Source organism: Monodelphis domestica, chromosome 1 (genome assembly GCF_027887165.1).
Source record: "Monodelphis domestica isolate mMonDom1 chromosome 1, mMonDom1.pri, whole genome shotgun sequence".
Lineage (NCBI taxonomy): Eukaryota > Metazoa > Chordata > Mammalia > Didelphimorphia > Didelphidae > Monodelphis > Monodelphis domestica.
In genome coordinates, this window is record NC_077227.1 from 630,966,469 (window position 1) to 630,987,510 (window position 21,042).

The 21,042-nt window shown below is 38.1% G+C and overlaps 1 protein-coding gene across 2 annotated transcripts in view; it reads right to left on the reverse strand.

Moving 5' to 3' along the window:
- CHGB (chromogranin B) overlaps positions 1-21,042 on the reverse strand; it is a 189,961-nt gene that overhangs the window by 29,743 nt on the left and 139,176 nt on the right. The window contains exon 1 of one of the 2 annotated variants that reach the window (XM_056823491.1): positions 9,567-9,690. The exons of the other annotated variant lie outside the window; for it this stretch is intronic. The gene's annotated coding sequence lies outside the window, so the exon portion shown is untranslated. Of the gene's footprint in view, positions 1-9,566; positions 9,691-21,042 lie in introns of those variants that run through there. 2 annotated transcript variants of the gene reach the window in all.

Sequence of the window (21,042 nt, forward strand, 5' to 3'; positions counted from 1 at the left end):
CTTGAGAAAAGATTTGTACTCAGGAAGATGAGTCATCCTGGCACTCCATCCACTCTGCCACCTAGATGCCTATATATATATATATATATATGTGTGTGTGTGTGTGTGTGTGTGTGTGTGTGTCTGTCTGTCTGTCTGTCTGTCTGTCTGTCTGTGTATTTATTATATTATACACACATATATTTACATAAAATATATATGTATATGTGGTGTGTATGAGTGTTCAAGAAGGGCTAGCACCTCTAGTTTTTGGAAGCTTCCCAAGCCCTTCTTAGGTCTGTTTGTCCACATTTGGTGTCTACCTTTCAACCAATTCTTGCCTTGGCTACAAGACACTGTAGCATGTGTATTGGCCACACCCCTTATACTAATTTAGATAGATGAGGTAAACCAGTTTGAGATTAACTGACTGGCCTCAAACTCATAGGCGAGTTAGAACTTTTAGCCTGGTCAGACATCAAAGACACCAGGGTCATCTACTGCATCCCAGACTATCGCCAGTCATCCTGACTTGTCTTGTCACTGACTTTGATGACTCTGGAAGAGAATAAATATGATGACTTTGTGTAAGTCTGCCTTACTTTGATCTGGTTCTTTCTCAAATCAAAACAATATGCTGTGATATTGGTCCTCTTTGAAAAGAAGGACAAACAATAACAACAATTAATTACCAGGTACTGTCTTAGGTGCTTGGTATACAAAAATAAAAAAGCAAAACAGTCTCTACCTTCATACTTACATTATAATGAGGGCAAATCAACCTGCCTTTAGTTTTCTAATCTTTCCACTGATGTAGTTGGACTAGATGCCCTATAAGGTCTCTTCCAGTTCTAGATATAGGATCCCATGATGCTCTATCAAATATCTTTAATTTCTAGTATGTCCCAGCAGCATTAAGGAAGATGAGATGGGAGAACTCGTTCAACATGAAATCGCTCCACACAGACAGTAAACTACTCTGTCTACTTGTAAGTTCAACCATATAGAAAATTGACATATAGTTGTCTGCTCCTAAATAATGAATGTGTTAAATTGTATCTTCCTTTTCTTATGTTAATTGGTAATTTTTCAGCCCCTTTGATGTACTTTTTAACAATACTCACAAGATCTTAAAAAAAAAAGACTGTGAAATTTGGTTGATTTTATAGGTGTTGGTATTTTGTTGTTTTCAATTATTTATGTTAAACACAGAATTTTGAATACCTAGTTAGACTGTGAATCAATGAAAAATTGCTCTATGGATGCTAACTAAAGGAAAACTTCATGCAGACTAATTTTAGCTCTGTCACTTAAGAAAACTTATTGCACCAGTCTATCATAATGGTCCTAAAGAAACCAATACAATAAAACAAGCATGTAAATTAAAATTAGCCCAAAATAGAATTAAATCTGTTTCCATTCTATCTGTCAAAAAGACATTCTTTTAGTACCTCAGTTTTCATAACCTTTGACTATAAGCTTTCTGTCCCTCTATTTCTTACTCTTCTTAGCCCCATTGCTTTCTATTTTACATTATATTCACTCATAAAGAATAAAAAAGTTTCCCAGATTTCTCCCTTAAACTGCCACATAAATATGATGCTATCTGAAATACAAATTCCAATGGATTTTCCACTTCTAAAATAAAAATCTGGAACCATGGTTAAAGGGCTAAAAAAAAAAAAGCATACTCTTTGACTCAGCAATACCACTACTAGATCTATTCCAAACAGGTCAAAGAGAAATGAAAAGGACTTATATATATATAAACATTTATAGCAACTCTTCTTGTAGTGGCAAAGAATTGGAAAATGAAGGGATGCCCATCAATTGGAGAATGACCGAACAAGTTGTGGCATATGGTTGTAGCAGAATACTATCATGCCATAAGAAATGATGAACAGAATAAGTTCAGAAAAACCTGGAAAGACTTATATGAACTGGTGACACTATGCAGTAATTGAAATAGATAGTAAAAGGGACTCATGATGAAAAATGTTATCCACAGCCACACAAGGAACTATCAGATTCTGAATGCAGATCAAAACATACCATTTTTTACTTTATTTCCTTAATGAATTTTTTCTTATATGTGCAATATGTGTCTTCTTTCACAGCATAAGGAACATGGAAATATGTATTGCATGGCAGCACTGGTATAAGCTATATTAGACCTTTTGCCATTTTGGTGAAGGAAAGGAGGAAAAGAATCTGGATTGAAAATGTCAGATCATTATTAAAAATTGTTTCAACATGTAATTGAAAAAAATTTAAAAATTTAATGTACATATTTTTAATGCCAGAAAATTGTTTCCCTACAACACAGATTTGTATTTTTGACATGTCAAGTCATTTGAAAGCTCAAAACCCCTGATATATAGCAATCATGATTTTCATGCCTTACTTAGGGTACATATTCCATGTCCTATTAATGACAACCACCTCCCAAGAGTTCTCCAAATTATGGATAATCTCGGTTTGGGTTGGATCTCTCTAGAGCTAAAGATACATTTCTGTGAGATGGGCCATTGTCTTGCATATGCATTTGAACACATATTTCCATAATATACCAAACTTCAGATAGCTGGGGCATAGGCTTCAGCAGGAAGACAGAACACAGAGTTCTTATTTATTATAACAGAATCACACAATAGAACTCTCAGAGAGTGCTACTTTCTGCTTCTTGTGCTATTACTGTGTTAACTGTGTGGAGTCATACAATACTCTAATCCTAGGTATAACGCTAGGCAAATTTTTTTTTTTTTTTAGTTTTTAAAACATTATTTTATTTGGTCATTTTCATACATTGTTCATTAGATCATTTTCTTTTCTTCTCCCCCCAACCCGCCCCCCTTCCCTAGCCGAGGCGTGATTCATTTGGGTATCATGTGTGTTCTTGATTCGAACCCATTTCCTTGTTGTTGGTATTTGCATTAGGGTGCTCATTTAGCATCTCTTCTTGATCATGTCCCCTCAACCTCTGCAGTCAAGCAGTTGCTTTTCTTTGGTGTTTTTACTCCCTCAGTTTGTCCTCTGCTTGAGGATAGTTTTTTTGTTGTTGTTTGTTTTTTTTTTCTTGTGGATTGCTGCAGGTTGTTCAGGGACATTGTAAAGCCATTACTGGAGAAGTCCATTACGTTCTCTTGTACCACAATGTGTCAGTCTCTGTGTACAATGTTCCCCTGGTTCTGCTCCTTTCGCTCTGCATCACTTCTTGGAGGTCATTCCAGTCGCCATGGAATTCCTCCACTTTATTATTCCTTTGAGCACAATAGTATTCCATCACCAACATATACCACAATTTGTTCAGCCATTCCCCAAATGAAGGGCATCCCCTCATTTTCCAATTTTTGGCCACCACAAAGAGTGCAGCCATGAATATTCTTGTACAAGTATTTTTACTTATTGTCTCTTTGGGGTACAAACCCAGCAGTGCTATGGCTGGATCAAAGGGCAGACAGTCTTTTATCGCCCTTTGGGCATAGTTCCAAATTGACCTCCAGAATGGTTGGATCAATTCACAACTCCACCAGCAATGCATTAATGTCCCTACTTTGCCACATCCCCTCCAGCATTCATTGCTTTCCTTTGCTGTCATGTTGAACAATCTGCTAGGTGTGAGGTGATACCTCAGAGTTGTTTTGATTTGCATCTCTCTGATTATAAGAGATCTAGAACACTTTTTCATGTGCTTATTAATAGTCTTGATTTCTTTAACTGAAAATTGCCTATTCATGTCCCTTGCCCATTTTTCAATTGGAGAATAGCTTGATTTTTTGTACAACTGGTTTAGCTCTATAGATTTGAGTAATTAGACCTTTGTCAGAGGTTTTTGTTATGAGGATTGTTTCCCAATTTGTTGTTTTCCTTCTAATTTTAGTTACATTGGTTTTGTTTGTACAAAAACTTTTTAATTTGATGTAGTCAAAATTATTTTGCATTTTGTAACTCTTTCTAAGTCTTGCTTGGTTTTAAAGTCTTTCCCTTCCCAAAGGTCTGACATATATACTATTCTGTGTTTACCCAATTTACTTATAGTTTCCTTCTTTATATTCAAGTCATTCGCCCATTTTGAATTTATCTTGGTGTAGGGTGTGAGGTGTTGATCCAAACCTAATCTCTCCCACACTGTCTTCCAATTTTCCCAGCAGTTTTTATCAAATGCTGGATTTTTGTCCCAAAAGCTGGGGTCTTTGGGTTTGTCAAAGACTGTCATGCTGAGGTCATTTACCCCAAGTCTATTCCACTGATCTTCCTTTCTGTCTCTTAGCCAGTACCAAATTGTTTTGATGACCGCTGCTTTGTAATATAGTTTAAGATCTGGGACTGCAAGGCCACCTTCCTTTGTATTTTTTTCATTATTTTTCTGGATATCCTTGATCCTTTATTCTTCCAAATGAACTTTGTTATCGTTTTCTCTAATTCAGTAAAATAGTTTTTTGGTAGTTCAATGGGTATGGCACTAAATAGATATATAAGTTTAGGTAGGATGGTCATTTTTATTATGTTAGCTGGTCCCACCCATGAGCAATCAATGTTTTTCCAATTGTTTAGATCTAGTTTTAATTGTGTGGAGAGTGTTTTGTAGTTGTGTTCATATAGTTCCTGTATTTGTCTCAGCAGATAGATTCCTAAGTATTTTATATTGTCTCTAGGCAAAATTTTAAAATAAAGACTGTAATCCATTACACTCATTCCTCTTTTCCTGTCCTCTATTTTGCTCTCATCATAACTTGCCAGCTTTTCACACTGCCCTAGTGTGGGGTTTTCCTTAATGGACTTCCCTGACCAGCAGGGTCCCACAAGGGAAGGGGCTCACCTTTGTGATGGGACCCGAGGAGAGGTAGGAACCAAGAACCAGGGTGGAAATGAAAGACACCGACAAATCAGTGATTGGATAGGGCAGGCAACCCCTATGATTTTCCTTAAGGCAGAAAATGAGGATAATGGAATACAAGGTGTTTGAGGAGATTAAGATAGAGAATGCAGGCCGAGATGGTTACAGCCTCGGGGAAGGAGAAGGTCAAGAAGAGAGAGACATAGTCATTGAGGAGCCCAGAGGAGCTCCATGGAAGGGAGAAAGGCCAAGAGGAAGTTCATGGGATTGCCTCTGAATTTATTCATGTCCTGCTTGGGCGGTACTCCCAAGCACGTAGTACCCACATCACAAAGTATAGACGCTTAAGATTGGGTGGCAAGGTAGAGGGAACACCTTTGGGCGTGTAGATTGCAAACCGCGCTTTCCCGGGGAATTGACTCCGAGCATGCTAATGAGTTTGTCTTAGCCAAGGGCCACATGGCCAGTTCAAGGTTACATTCACAAGCCTCATTGGTATAACCTTATGCTTGGAGACACAGTAATCATACAGTCATCTATATTTCATAGATGTGAATATGCTTGGGATGCTACACCTAGCCATTGTGTTAGAAAGAAATCCAATCTGAAAACACCATTCATTTAATAAATATTTATTAAATAACCTATCATATCCTTTTGTGAAATAATCATTTTTTTATATCCAAGTCAGGAAAGGATAACACAGAGAAAGAGAGTCAGTAGAGTACAGTGGAAGGAATTCTGGATTTAGAGTTAGAGGACCTGGTATCAAATCTGAGTTTTGCTGCTTATAATCCATGTGACCTTGGGGAAATCACTTACCCACCCCTGAACTCTTACTATCAAAAGTAATACATTAAATGAAGGGATTGAACTTGATAACCTCAGTTGTCCTTTCCAACTTTGAAATATATCCACAAGAACGTTATACCAATATTGCTAGTGAAGATACACAAGTAGAACAAAAGAGACAAACAGAAAGAGATAGACACCAAGACAGACAAAGAAGCTGAGAGAGAAAGAAGGAGAGAGGGAGAGGAAAGGGATAAAGAAGAGAGGGAGGAAAGAAGAATAAGAGAGAAGGAGGGAAGGGAGAGAGAGATGGTCTACGCTATGCTGACTTGAGCAATCAAGTGGAAATAAAAATATTAGTTTTATGATCCAAAAGATGTTTCATATTCTCAGAAAAAAACCACAACTGTTCATACAGAGAAACTGTGTTTGGTAAACATAGAAACAAAACATTGCTTACAGAAGAAGAACCTCAGTATAGGTATTAATAAACAAGAATGCAGGGTGAAAGCCACCCTGGCCAACCAATATTTCCAAAAGTGGTTCCAGGGTAATACTTCCTGTAAGGGGGCTTGAAAAGAATTGAAAGTAGTTTACATATGTATGAATGGGGTGTGTGTGTGGAGGGGACAATTAGTATTGAAGGGTGATGAAGTGGTTTAAAAAAACAGATTTTGTCCTTAATAGCCCTTTATTGTACTGACTGGATGTGACTGTTGGCCTGATTAACAAAAGAGCTGAAAAATGTGCTAATTAACATGAGGCTTTTTTTTTTTTTTGCAAGACAAGTCTTAAAAAAGAGCTATAATACTCCCTTTGAAGGGGAAAAACCCTAGCAGGCAGCTGAAGAGATCTCCAGTAGATGGCAGTATCTTAGTGGAGAAGAAAGCCAACCACAAATGGCAATAGCATCTCAGTAGAGAAGAAGCCCAGTTGTACTTGAAGCTGTTCAAATTTTCAAAAAGCAACAAATTTCGGATGTAGTGTGAAGCAACAACAAAAATGTAGAATGAAGCAACAACAAAAAAATAGCCAGCTCAGGAAAGGGGCCACCAGAAGTGTTCCAGCAAGGATGAAAGCCTTGGGGTTCGAGGTCCTAGGTTCATTCATCAATTTAGAGCAGGAAGAGATCTTAGAGGCCATTAAGTCTAACTCCCTCGTTTTACAAATGAGATTACTGAAGCCCAAAGAGGATAGATGACTTCCATAGGGTCACATTGGAGTACCTGAGGCAGGATGTGATACAAAGACTTTCTAATTCTAAGTCCAGGACTCTATGCACTCTGCCTTGTTATCTTTCAAACATTCAGGGACAGTAGTATTATTTCCTTCTTCATATTTGTACACCAGAATCTTTGTATGCCCAAAACTACCTGGAATAGAGTAGGCAATTAAATAAATGCTTTTTGATTAATTGAATGACCCCCTATCCACTGGCAATACATGAATCTGGGAAATTGTGCCCCTTTTCATGTAAGTGTGTGGGCTTCCTTGTTATTTTCTGTATTAATTCAATGTCTTTTACTTTGAATTAGTATCATTTGGTATGATCTGGCATAGAGATTCATTGGAATGGAGTTATTGATACTGACTCAAATAACATATAGAACCTGAGAAGTATCAAGAGTGCCCAGAGTTACATGGTATCCTGAAAGGACCTATGCTAGAGACACTGAGTAAATCAGGTGCAGGAGACTGTAACAGTACAAGTTAGGGAAAGATCTTGAATAGAACATCATAACCATTATGGAATATACATCATGCCATGTCAGAGCAGATTGTAGGAATTAAGACCCCATAAAACTATCTTAGTTAGAAGATAGGTCTTGTTTCCTTTGGTCAAAAAAAGAGTGTGCATAGAGAAGGCTTTCTCAAATATCCTAAATGTTCAATAAAGACAACCATCCATTCCTTGTATCTCAACCCAAGTATGTGAATAAAATGGAGATTTTATTTTGGAGAAAGGAGGTAAATGGTTTATGTTCTTTCTTCCCTTTTCCTTTATTTCCTATAAACATATTTAAAGGTATTCAAAGGCAGCTGAAGAAGATGAACTTCCAGGACTTCCTGAAGTCAGAAAACCTTAGATTCAAATATTACTCCAGACAATTAAAAGCTATATGACCATTAGCAGGTCACTTAACCTCTATCTGCCTCAGTTTCCTCATCTGTAAAGTGGGATAATAATAGCACTTACCTCCCTCCCTGGTTATTATGAGAATAAAACAATATAATTTTTGTAAAGTGCTTTACAAACCCTAAAGGGTTATATAAATGCTAGCTGTTGCCATTATCATTATATATTTCTAGATAAAGAAGAAACATAGACCTTTCTGCAATTAACGTGATGTCTGGAGGCCATATTCCAATCACATTGATGTGGTTCACAAATTCAATTTTCTAATTCTTCCTCTTTGCTCTCTGGCATTATTGAATCTCAAGTGACACAATGACTGATAGCAATATGTGATTTACATTTTAAAAGGGGACCAGAAGGAGTTTTCAGACACTGTGACAAAGGAGGAAGAGAGATATTTTGGTGCTATAGAACCATGTAAGTTCTCCCAATGTTATACCACTGATGGTACTGCCTACTTGGCTATGCTCACTGTCCAAAAGTGATGCCTCAATAGATATTAACAATGGTTAGGCAGGGATGGAAGGGACAAATATGCTGCCTGGTCACTAAGCAAGCAGTTACTAAACATCTATTGAATAAATGTTTGCAAATATATTTGTATCAGATGTTGACTTTCTCTATTGTGGGGTTGGGAAGGTAGAAGGGGAATCACTTGGAACTCAAATGTAACAATATAAATAAATTAACTAAAGAAACCCTCAAAACAATAGATGTTTGCTAAACTTCCATGTGCTAGTCATTCTGAGGGACAAAAGGGCCTGGTATCTACACTCAAAAAGCTTAAACTCTTGGGGAGATAAAACATATACACAGGAAAAATTAAGTAAAAATGCAAGGCAATCATAAATGTCAAATGGATAGGTTAAAAGAGACAGATCCATTGGGGCTGGAGTTATGGGAGACTTAATTGGAGAGGTAGGGGCTTGATCTGGAAGCAATAGCTGATGGATAGGATGTGGTTGGGAAGAGATAGGGCTGAGGATAATGGCATCTTAGCAAAGAGAACAGCATGAAAGAGGAGTGTTGGGGGTAGTGAGAAGACTAGTCTGGCTAAAGCAGTGATGTAGAATAGAGACATATCTCTCCAGAGAACTGGTAAGCCACATTTCAAATGTTTCAAATGAATGCCTAGAGCAGATTATGAAGGGATATTAAAATCATAAACATCTAGGAGAGGGAAACAGGAAATTAAAGATTTTTGTTGTTGCTTAAAGTCAACATCCTCAGAGTTCTGTAACTTACCTGTTACAGAAATCATCACAATCCAACAGAAAAATTGTAAAATGAATTAAAAGTTGGTTTTTAACAATGCTGAAAGACATGGCAACTACGAGAAGGAAAGTGAGGCATGTTGCACTTGTGACAGCCTCCATTTCCAGCCTACTTCATTCAAAGTAGTCTATCATTCAGCAAGTCCAAACTACTCACTCTTCTCTGATCTTATCCTGTCTTATTCTCTGCAATATCCTTTTGAAAATGTCATTCCCCCTGGTTGGCATGATCTCCCTCACACTTCTGTCTAATGAAATCTTTCTTTTTTGTTGAGGTCCAGCTCAGATGCCCCTTCCCCTGTGGATTCTTCACTGATTCATCCTCGTTCCAGCCCCAAGTTATATGCACAATGGATAGAGTGTCAGATGTGGGGTTTGGAGGACTGAGTTCAAATGTGGCTTCAGACACTTCCTAGCTGTGTGACCTTGGGCAAGTTACTTAGCTGTGTTTGCCTAGTCCTTGCCCTTCTGTTTTAGAGTTGTTACCAAGAAAGTAAGGATTAAAAAAAAAAACAAAATAAAACAGAGTAACCAATAAGTCTCTAACCTGTGGTAAATTAGACGGATGCTTCCCCTAAGCTTGTGAAGATTTCCTCTGGCAGAAGGGGCAACAAAAACAATTTGTTCCACTTAGTACTTGGGCTCTTAGAGCTTGGTTAGACATCAAAGATACTAAGGTCATCCACTGCATCCTGAGCCATCATCGGTCTTTTTGACTTTTGTCTTGCCGCTGGACTTCAGTGACTAAGGAAGAAAGAATGAGTGAGTTCTACAACTTTGTAAGACTGAGTCACTTAAATTTAATTTATGCATGAGCCAAAAGACATCACCAGTGATATCTTCGTGGTCCTTTTCAAGTGTGAAGGACAACAATCAGTCAACCAATATCTATCTATCTATCTATCTATCTATCTATCTATCTATCTATCTGTCCATCCGTCTTTCTTTCTTTCTTTCTTTCTTTCTTTCTTTCTTTCTTTCTTTCTTTCTTTCTTTCTTTCTTTCTTTCTTTCTTTCTTTCTTTCTTTCTTTCTTTCTTTCTTTCTTTCTTTCTATCTATCTATCTATCTATCTCTGTTTTCCTCTTAGCCCTTATACTTGTTCTTATCCTTGATAATTTTGAATCCTGGACTTGGTGGGGGTGGGAGTAGATCTGAATAAAATTTAAAAGTGTGAGACTTCAGGCAGCCTGACAGCATTATGGCATGCTAGGAAATTGAAAATAGGTCAGAGAAATACAGAAAGGGAGTAGAAAAGGGTATTTAAGGCAAATTTTCTTCTAGACTCAACTTTGTTCATAAAAGATAATCTTTTTGAATTTTTTGGTTTATTTTTATTTTTAATTATCATGCATATTTTAATTAATTTGTCCCTACTCAAATTAAACAAAGCTACAAACCAAAGTCCTCAGTGTATATCTACTGCATCTAGGGCAGGAAAAATCTTATATTAGCCAGGTCTGAAAATGTATTTTTCCTGCAAATTTACTTCCTCACTTCTTCGTCAGGAAGTGAGCAGCATGTATCATCTTCATTCTTTTGACTTCTTGGCTTTTTATTGCAATTATCAGAGTTCTGACCTATTTTTTTTTCAATCCTTACCTTCTATCTTAGGATCAATACTATGCTTTGTTTCCAAGGCAGAAAAGCAATAAAGGCTCAGTAATAAGGGCTCAGTGACTTGCCCAGGGTCACACAGGTCCTGACCTCCCATCTCTAGGTCTGGTTCTCAATCCACAGAGTCACCCAGCTGCCCCAATGTTCTGATCTTTTAAAGTTTTTTCTTTATCATGTTATTATACAATTGTTCTAATTCTGTTCACTCTGAATCATTTCACAGAGGCCTTCCTAGTTTCTTCTAAAATGACCTCATTCTTCATTTTTTAGGCACAATAATATTCCATTTCATTGATATACCAAGTTTGTTTAGTCATTTCCCCTTACTTTCCAATGTTTAATGATAATGACAAGATCCGCTATAATCATTTGTACATACAAACCTTTCCTTCTTTGTTTTATCTCTTTCAGGGTTCAGGTCTTAGAGTATAGCTGGATTTATATACATATTTTGGCAGGTTTCTGGACCTAGTTCCAAATTATTTTCAAGGATGGTTGGACCAATTCAAACTTGACCCACAGTGTGCACTAGTGTCTCTGTTTTCCTCAACCACACAGGATCCACCACGACCAGTTTTCAGGCTTCTGCACCAATCATCTTCCCCACTTAGAATGTTCCCCTCCTTACCTCTCCCCCAGTTTCTTTCAGGACAGGTGAAATGACCCTTCTCTGGGAGGTCTTTCCCAGCTCTTCCCACACTATCCCACTCCCCAGCTTTGAATGCCTTCCTCACCAAGTTTACCTTGTGTTGGCCTTGTATTTGCTCTCTACATATCTATGTATGGATTGGTTCTCTCCCCATTAGAACAAATGGTCTTTGGAGGCAGGGATGTATCTTTCTTTTCCATGATCATAGTTAGCCCTTAATCAAAATTTGTTGATTGAGTGAATGACTTTCATCAGGTCAGCAAAGGCCATAATGAAATATCATAATGGGGCAAAGCCATGGCAATCCTCTCATGAATTTATCTTACTCACCATATCTTAGTTCTCATTTGGAATTGTGATCATTTTGCCTCTACAAGATACCTTTATGGACTCATAGGATCTTAGATTTAGAGGTGGAAGGAGGCCATCCAATCCACTGACATTTTATCAGGAAGAAAACTGAAGCCTAAAGAGGTTGCTAAGTAACTTGCCTGAAACCACAGGGGTAAGTAGTAGAAGTAGGATTTGAACTCAGATTCTCTGACACCCATACTCTTGGCATTAAACAGGGTACCTCCCTGTGCTTCGATCAGCTTGGCCAGCCTAATCAGCTTTTTCAGATCAGGCGTCTACTATTTTTTCATATGTTGAGGTCCAAACAAGGACAGAGAAAACAATAAAGAAATTGCTGATTGCCCTGAGGTGATGGCAACATGGTTTCTTGTCCCTGGTTCTTAAGGGTGGTACAGAACGTACTCAGCTCCTATCACGTCCTCAAACACTCAGGGGGAAATCATTCTTCATTCCTGTCTTAGAACCACCTGTCTGTGCCAGGTGCTTTTTCCGGGTTGGAGCCTGGTGAGCAAAGCCAGCGCTTGAAGGGAATTTATTAGACACCTGCTTAACTTCTCACTTAATTTGGTGCCAAATGAATGTCTTTCTGGAGGCTTATCAGGCCAACGACAGGCTCTTGGGAACAGACCCACAGTGTTCTGGGAAGCTGGCTAATGAAGGATGCCCTTTGCTCTTTGGGAGATGTGGTCTGAGTGTAGCCATTATCTCCTATGATAACTAATCTCTCCACTCTCATTTTTCATATGTATGATACTGCAGGAAGGAAATTAGGAGGGAGATACTTTGAGGTAAAGGAAAGAAAAACAACAAAATCGGGAAATACAAATTGTGCTGCTGAAAAATAACTCTTTAAGGATGACACATAAGAATTCCAGGGCCAAACAGTCTGTCCTCACCCCAACCCATTTAACTCCTGTTAACTTGGAAAAACATAGAACTACTAAAGTAGTGAAGTCTTTAGTCAGGAAAGAGATAGGTCCAACATAAGCTATCCCAGAGCCAAGTGCCAAAATACTACACAGAGTCAACACCCTGGGGCTCTGGGGGGCAGTATCTCTTGGGAGGATCAACATGGTTTTATAAAACATCCCTTTTGGGGAACTTGACATCAAGCCTACACTGACAGGTTGTAAGCAGGCTTGGGAAAGAGGCTGTAGCCTGAGGTTGGGGCATCAAGGAGTGGTCTGCTTACAAAGGATACTAAAAGGATGCTTCCTGCATTGGTGTTGGGCTTCTTGGGACTGGATCTCTGATGCAATGGGGGAAACTTCCAAGAGTAAAAGGGTATGTAACACATGATTAGGGCTATAGTCCCATCAGGACTGGGATCTTTAAATACCTTAAAGTCCATTGTTCAGTCTGAAAGTGTTGAGTCTGGGACTTCCCTTGGCTTGAATTCTCAGGGGATTGGGGCAGAATTAAGGTCTCCAGATTTCAAGTTGACACTGTTTACTCCTTGTAAACTGCTTCAGGGCATTGACTTTGGGCAGTCTAATGGAAAGAATTTTGGATATGACTTAGGTTTGAATACTACCTCTGGCTAGCTGTGTGAACATGTAGTGACTCGATGTCTCTGAATCTCATTTACTCATCTGTAAAATAAAGATAATAATGCAGGTAGGTGGTGCTGCGGTGGATAGAGCACTAGGTCTTGGGGGCAGGCTGCCTGTGAATACTTAGTTTGATGAATCTGTCCTGGGGCAGTGGGCATTCCAACCATTTGGGTCATCTACTCCTAGGGGCAAGCCTATCTTCTGCTCAAAGAAGATGTCGTTTTAAAGATAATAGTTAAGATAGCGATATCTTTTTAAAAATGTTATATCAAACTTATTTAAACATTAATTTGGTGCATATTCTTGTTAGGATATCTGGGTTTGAGTACCAATTTTGATCTTAGGCAAGTTATTTAACCTTCTAAACCTTGGTTTTATTAAAACTTTTTTTCCATTAACTCATACAATATTCACCAATACTGACAACTTTGTTTGATAGAACCCCCAAATTTGCCTTTGTCCCTTAGGAACTTGCCTTCGGGGAAAGTCCTAGACTGACCTTTTTCTTAGCCAGAAAATAAACCTTAAAGTATCCAATGATCTCAGTTTAGATAGAATTAGGAGATATAATCAAATCTCAAGCACCCCTTTGTTTTAGAAGTTTCTCCCATTGTATCACTGGCCTCTCCCAGCCCTTGATTGGTCTTCTCCAAACCTGGTCTCCATTGTTAGCCAATCAATTGTCCTTCTTGTCCTTATTCCCCAGAAGGATATATAAGACCCCAAGTTCTTCAGCTCATTGAAAAATCCCAGAGACAGTGTTCCCAGAATCCCAGAGCTTTGTTTCTGCTTGGTATCTTGCATATGACTCTGTGTAGGGCCAATTAGAGCATTGTCTTTCTTGTCCTGATTAAAGTCTTTGGTGGTTTTGTGTTTTTCAAGGTTGATAATACCATTTTTCCTCATTTGTAAAATAGACAGAAATAATAAGTGGACTGTGTGGTGTTGTGAAATAGAAACCCACAGACTCAATATAGACAATTTAGGTAAATAAAAGTAAAAAAGCCAAATTTCTCCAAATCAAGGTAGAAAGTTAGATTTTATTGGAAGATGGCCAAGTCCTCCAATACAAGCATTCTCTTGCATATATTACATTGTTGAACCCCAGCAAGAGACAATGCCCAGAGGTGGAGAATATTTCCATACAAGGTTGATGACATATCACAAGACATAACATCACATAGACCTTATTTAGAAACAGTTACCCAATTACAAAGCTGATTGGTTAGTTTGTTTAGGGAAGCCCATTTTAGTCTAATGGCCAAACCACAAGGCAATACCCTTATTTAGGCAAATAGTGATGACCATTACCTCACTCTCATCTGATCTGGGGGGAAGGATGGTTATTTTCAAACAGGGAAGGGTGTGTGATGTTTGTGCCATATCAGAACATGAGACTCAGACGGTCAGCATCTTATGACAAAGGGAAGTACAAACTTAGGGAGGAGGTAAGTGAGAGTATAAGCTCCTGGAGAACAGGGACTGTCTTGTTTTGTTTTATCCTGATTTGCATCTCCAGCACCTTCTGTGATCAGGTGCTTGAGAGAAGAGTTGGAGTTCTAGGTATTGTGGCTGTTTTTCTATTCAAGAGATCAGAAAACTATGTCAACAATCTGAGCCCCTGAGCCAAATAAATCTTAAAGACAGTTTCAATACTGTTTAAAGAAAACAAGTTTAACTTGTATGAGGTAGGCGGTCCTTGCATATTGCTCCCACTACCCACAATATTGACAGTAACCACAACTGATGTTTCAGAAAGAGCTTTCAGTCTCCATTTACACTAGATTCCTTTGCTTGGAAAAATCCTTCCTCTTCCTCTTTTGTCATCTTTGCTAATTTTCAGGGTGTAAGATGAAACCTTGGGATGGTCTTGATTTGCATTTCTCTTATTATTAGTGATCTGGACCATTCTTTCAAATGGTTGTAAAACCCCTTGCTTTTCAGGAACATTTGCAAGCTAGAGGCCCCTTAAGCCACTCTTTTTATTTATTTGGGGAATATTTGGGGAAAATCCATAGATGGCTCTGCCACTTAGAAACTTATTAGGATCATTGAATCATAGCTAAAAGAGACCTTACCTGGCATCCAGTCCAATCGCCTCATATTCCAGATAATGAAACTGGGACTCAGACAAGTTAATTGATTTACTTAATGTCACATGAGGAATAACAAAATCATCATTTGAACATCCAATCCTCTGATTCAAAATTCAGCATGCTTTTCCCTGAAATTGTTAATAAGACTAATAATCTAGGCTCTTTTGAGCCACTAATAGCAGGTAGAAATGATACCTGGTTGAGTGGATGTTTAGAGACTAGGAAGTTTAAGCAAGTAACTGTCTCATCTCCCTCTCTTACAAAGAAGGAGGGACAAGATGTATAATCCTGAGTGTTCTAAAAGAACTGGATAAATGTAAGGTATTTTGTTAGATCTGTGGCAAAGTAAACATTAAAGAGCAGATACAATTATAAGATTTTGAGAAGCCATCATAATGAGTAAATAGATAAAGCAAAAAGCTTGTTTGGGTTATACGGATTTTTTTTATATAATGAAATTGGATTACTGAGAAAGTAATTTTCTCCAAGCTGTAATGGGTATGATTTGTCATTTAAGGAAAAAGGCTTTTGGGATCTCAACTAAAGCTACTTTGAGTTTGGAATTCTGTCCAATGACTACTCCACCATTTCAATAGAGAATGATGAGATACTCAGAGGATAAGTGAAAATCCTATGACAGTTGGAAAGGCAGTCCTAGGCTCAACTCAGAAAGTACTTTCCTGACTTAAGTAAGGATGATAATCCCTGAGTTATGACAGGAGCCATTAATAGCTTTGGTATTCTACATGAAGTCAGACAATGTGTCCTCTTAACCAGCATGGATAGTATTATCTTTTCCTGTCTTTTCTTTTTATGCCAGATTCTCATAATGTAAATTGTAAAGTGAAAGTTTCTATTTCCAAACAACCAAATAGGTCAATAGTTGAAGATTATCATGGGTAGGATGAATTAACATAATAAAAATGACAATCCTACCCAAATTAATTTACTTATTTAGTGCTATACCCATTGAAATATCAAAAAAAATTTTTACTGAATTACAAAAAATCATTACAAAATTCATTTGGAAGAACAAAAGATCAAAGATATCCAGGGAAATCATGAAAAAAAAATTCAAAGGAAGGTGTCCTTGCAGTCAAACTATAGTATAAAGCAGTAGTCATCAAAACAATTTGGTACTGGCAAAAAAGAGGACAGAAAAGAGGATTAGTGGAATAGACTTGGGGTAAGCAACCTCAGCAAGACAGTCTATGATAAGCCCAAAGATCCCAGCTTTTGGGATCAAAATCCACTATTTGATAAAACTGCTGGGAAAATTGAAAGACAGTATGGGAGAGATTAGGTTTGGATCAATATCTCACACCCTACACCAAGATAAACTCAGAATGGGTGAATGATTTGAATATAAAAAAGGAAACTATAACTAAATTAGGTAAACACAGAATAGTATACATGTTGGATCTTTGGGAAAAGAAAGATTTTAAAACCAAGCAAGAGCTAGAAAAAAAAATCACAAAATGTAAAATCAATAATTTTGAATTCATCAAATTAAAATTAAAAAGTTTTTGTACAAACAAAAACTGCAACCAAAATCAGAAGGAAAGCAACAAATTGGGACAAGCAACAAAATTAATAACAAAAACCTCTGACAAAAGTCTAAATACTAAAATTTATAAAGAGCTAAATCAATTGTACAAAAAATCAAGCCATTCTCCAATTGATAAATGGGCAAGGGACATGAATAGGCAGTTTTCAGTTAATCAAAACTATTAATAAGCACATGAAAAAGTGTTCTAAATCACTTATAATCAGAGAGATGCAAATCAAAACAACTCAAGTATCACCTCACACCTAGCAGATTGGCTAACATGACAGCAAGGGAAAGCAATGAATGTTGGAGGGGATGTGGCAAAGTTGAGACATTAATGCATGGCTGGTGGAATTGTGAATTGATCCAACCATTCTGCAGGGCAATTTGGAACTATGCCCAAAGGGCACTAAAAGACTGTCTGCCCTTTCATCCAGCCATAGTACTGCTGAGCTTGTACCTCAAAGAAATAATAAGGAAAAAGACCTGTACAAGAATATTCATAGCTGCGTTCTTTGTGGTAGCAAAAAAAATTGGAAAATAAGGGAATGTTCTTCAATTGAGGAATGGCTGAACAAATTGTGGTATATGTTGGTGCTGAAATACTATTGTGCTAAAAGGAATAATAAACTGTAGGAATTCCATGAGAAATGAAATGACCTCCAGGAACTGATGCAGAGGGAAAGGTCAGAACTAGGAGAACATTGTACACAGAGACTGATACACTGTGGTACAATCGAATATAATGGACTTCTCCATTAGTGGCGTTGCAGTGAGCCTGAACAACCCGGAGGGATCTACGAGAAAGAACACTATCCATATTCAGAGGAAAAACTGTGGGAGCAGAAACACAGAAGAAAAATAACTGCTTGATCACATGGGTCAAGGGGATATGACTGGGGATATAGACTCTAAATGAACATCCTAGAGCAAACAACAACAACATGGAAATACATTCTGATCAAGGACACATGTAATACTCAGTGGAATTTCACATCTATGGAAAGGGTGGGGGGAGGGAAGGGAGGGAAAGAATATAGTTCTTGTAGCCAAGGAATAATGTTCTAAACTGACTAAAAAAAAATTTAAAAAAAAGGATAAAAAATAGTTGAAGATTATCAAAGTGTTAGCTTTAGCTAAGTAGGGTTTTATTAATCAAGGTCTTGATGGAAATTGACTATGATTGAAATTTGGTTCTTGGGCTTAGAAATACGACCCAGAGCTTTCTAGATTTCCTCCAGAACCTGGGGTAGAGAAACCTATCTGTAAAGTATTGGTTCTTATGTGTTTATAAAAGCTGGACTAATGTGTGCTTTTGTAAAGGGTTTTTAGCAGAAATACCTCAAGAATTTCTACAAATAACTAGGAATAAAGCAAATTTCACAAGAAGACTTAGCCTTGATGTCAGAAGATGATTTCTAAAAATGGGGTTTGTTGATTGTGAGGATAAGCTACCCAAATGCTAATGTTTAATCAATGTTATTAATTGCTATTGTACTAGTTTTCTCTGTTTATATCTGTTGCTCCAGTTTTTGCCCCAGGCCTGGCTTCTATACTTCTGCCTTGGGGACCAAATTCCCCCCTTGTGCTCTTTTAGCCAATTAGGGGAAACGGTCACCTGGATATGTCCTTTATCTCTCCAAGCCTTCAGGTCTCCAGCTACTTGGACCCAGGCATTCGCTGAAAATATGCCCTAAGGACTCCCTGTGCCCACAGACCCTCTCCCCCTCTCTCCCTCTCTCAGGGACAGCTCTACACCCATTACCAGCTTTGAAGAAACTATAGAAGACAGACCATTGCCCTTCTCTCCCCTAGTATTTGAAGAGGGGTTAATGATATGAGGGCACAGGTTCCCTCCTAGACAATCTAAACTCCAGAAGTGTTCCAGGTCAAAGGGACATAGGAAATTCCTTTATGCTCCCTGAGAACTTCCCCCTTGGACTTTTCCAAAGATTTTCAATTAACATAGATTTGCACCACCCAGTTGTACCCTGATGGGCATTGGGTGGTACCTAATCCAAACATTCCTTGACTTCCACAGATCATCCCTTATACCTCCCAACCCAATGAATTACCTCATTCCTGATTTATCCCATCCCGCCAACTTATAACTCCTGTTGTCAAAGGGGTATTAAAAACTCTAGACCCCATTTCCTCAGGGAGGCATTGTTCCACCTGCTCACTGTCTCCCACTTATTTAATATTACTATTGTGAAGATTGGATTTGGCTCTCCCCTGATTATAACAATGAAGGTACATAGATTTTCCTTGATTGTGAAGATTGAATTATAACCCCCTGTCTATTTGTTGATTTAATCCCCAAAAATGTAAGCACAGTACTTAAAGTTAAGTGGGAAGATCTGCCCATGTTAGATCTAATCGCCAAAGGTGTAAATATCCTACTTAATTATGAAGTGGGAGTTCTGTGACCCACGTATGTGATAGTGGGTAATGAATTAGAATCAACTAATTGCCTTCTGGACAGTTCTAGAGCAGAGCGTCAGCTGTGATTGGTAGATATGGAATTAGGGGAAGTGACACAAGAAAAAAGGTCTTTAAAAGAAAGATACAAGGGTCTGAATGAAGGTTGGTCTTCTGGGAGTTGTTGGTGGTTGGTTCCTCTGGGGGTTTGAAAGAGACACACTTGGAGTGGAGCCTGCTGGAGTTGAGGCTGATAAAGAATTTGCTGATTGAGCTGACACGTGATGAGTGTAAAGTCTGACTTCCTTTCCTTGGCCTCCGGAAAAGGCCTATCATCTTGAGAATCCTTTCCCCTGGCTGGGACCTAGAAATTCCTACCTGGGTCAGAGGAAGCTGGAGAGCTCTCTCTCTCTCTCTCTCTCTCTCTCTCTCTCTCTCTCTCTCTCTCTCTCTCTCTCTCTCTCCCTCTCCTTTTCTTCTCTTTCTCTCTTCCTTAATATTTTCCCTCTATTATAAAATAAATTACCATAAATTCCATTTGACTTTAGTAATTCATTTTTGGGATTTAGAAATTAAATCCCTGGTGACCAATTAAATATTCAGTCCAACCATAAAATTAACACTTCCAAATGAATAAATTTTTCTTTTTATTTTTAAGCTAACTTTTGGAGTCTTGCATTCTTGCAAGGCAACCTATCCTGAACCTAAGGTTTCACCTCAAAGCTCTCCCACAACAATATGGTGTTTAACAATGTAGAGTGTATCTTTGACATTTTGCCAAGCCTTCTGAAGATACAGATGTCTACTACTAAGGGTAAGGCTCAAACCCTCTTGAGGTTTGAGCCAGGGACTTTACATTATAACAGTCACTTCAGGGGCACTTTAATACATGTCCTATACTCAACCAATATTCTGGATATTTGAAAATGCCACAGTTCATATCAAGTACACTTTCAGAAAATTACAATGAGTTCTGAAATTTTGTAAAGACCCAACAGTTTGGTTCCTTAGGCTAAAAAAGTCCACTCCACTCAGGTACTAGTACCCATTTCCTTCCATGTATTTCTAGAAGAGCTCTATCATTGACCCTGATGTTGCTGTCTTTTAATTTTAAAAAGCCCATATATATATATATATATACCTCATATTGTCTATCACGGCCCTATATACTCGGGCAATACCTGTTAGATTTACTTAAATCAGGAGCGGAAATAAGGTCTTTTGAATAGTGCCCTTCTTTCTACTCCCTAGTGTTAGAGATACAAAAAGAAGTGGAAATCAGTCCTCACAATCCAATAGAAGAGCTACATAAGGGTAAACAAATATGTATCAATCAAGCTTTCTAAGGGACAAATAGGAAATAACTAGGAGAGGAAGACACTAGAATTAAGACGGAGTAAGAAAGACTTCTTGGAGAAGAAGGGATTTTAACTGGGACTTAATGGAAGCCAATGAAGGCAATAGGCAGAGATGAAGAGGAAGAGCATTCTAGGCATGCTAAGAAAATAGACAAATAAAATGCCTAGAGAGATGTAATATCTTGTTTGTAGGACAAATTGGAATCCAATATCATTGGACCAAAGATAATATATCAGGGAATAAAGAAGACAGGAATGGTCAGAAGGAGCTAGGTTATGAAAGGCTTTGAATGCCAAACCAAGGATTCTGTTTGTGATTCTGGGGATGACTGGGAACCACTTCAGTTTGTTGAGTAGAGGGCTGACATGATTGGACCTGAGCTTTAGGAAAAACACTTTGGTGGCTGAATGGGGAATGGACTGGTGT